Raw genomic sequence first — 988 nt, 5'->3', positions numbered from 1 at the left:
ATGTCCTGTGTTGGTTGTTGCTGAGAGAGAGCTGATGGTTATGTCCTGTGTTGGTTGTTGCTGAGAGACAGGTTTGTGTTAAGTTTGGTTTGTGCCGCTGATCTGAGGTATGGGTGTGTCAATAGGACGCAGTGTTTTTGATTCTTGAAATTGTTTACTTACGTTTKTATTCTGTTTAATTTATTCCCAGGGGGGAAGGGGAAGGCACCTWGGGWGTGCTTARGCAAGAGGCCTGCGGGCATACATAACCCGTAGTATTTACTGTCTATGCACACTAGGTAAGACCTGGGCGGACCACCCCCTGTATTTTGGTTAGCGCACCAGGTGGGGCTAGTTAGGTAAGTAGTGGGTAGGCAGGTAAGGTAGGAGAGGGGGCTCGTTAACTTTTACTTTCTTTGCTTTCGTCCAGCCTCTTTCCCAAAATTACCGTGTGACGGAATAAATTACCTGTAAACGGTAAATTCTCTGCCTTTGTCATCCTTACTCGCACCTACAATCCCATTCATCTTTCACGCCACGGGGAGTTGAGTTGTAGCAGGGTGTTGCGTTCCCTCTTCCTAGAGGCGTACGTAACAAATACGTATCAATCTACTCACAATACCCCATAAAGACAAAGCAAAAACAGGTTTTTAGAAAATGTATTAAAAATAAAAAACGTAAATATCACATTAACATAAGTAWTCAGACCCTCTACYGAGTACTTTGTTAAAGCACCTGTGGCAGCAATCACAGCCTTGAGTCTTCTTGGGAACTCTGTCAGTGACCATCGGGTTCTCGGTCACCTCCCTGACCAAGGCCCTTCTCCCCCGATTGCTCAGTTTGKCYRGGCGGCCAGCTCTAGGAAGTCTTGGTGGTTCCAAACTTCTTCCATTTAAGAATGATGGAGGCCACTGTGTTCTTGGGGGCTTTCAATTCTGCAGACATTGAAAGCCTTGACACAATCCTGTCTCGGAGCTCTACGGAAAATTACTTCGACCTTATGGCTTGG

The 988-nt window shown here is 46.1% G+C and overlaps 1 protein-coding gene across 1 annotated transcript in view; it reads right to left on the bottom strand.

The window, feature by feature from the left end:
* LOC111958720 (calpain-7) overlaps positions 1-988 on the bottom strand; it is a 28,703-nt gene that overhangs the window by 18,759 nt on the left and 8,956 nt on the right. The window lies entirely within an intron of this gene.

This window comes from Salvelinus sp. IW2-2015, linkage group LG35, assembly GCF_002910315.2.
Source record: "Salvelinus sp. IW2-2015 linkage group LG35, ASM291031v2, whole genome shotgun sequence".
Lineage (NCBI taxonomy): Eukaryota > Metazoa > Chordata > Actinopteri > Salmoniformes > Salmonidae > Salvelinus > Salvelinus sp. IW2-2015.
Note: the sequence above shows the minus strand (reverse complement) of the source record. Positions and strands in the feature narration are given on the sequence as shown.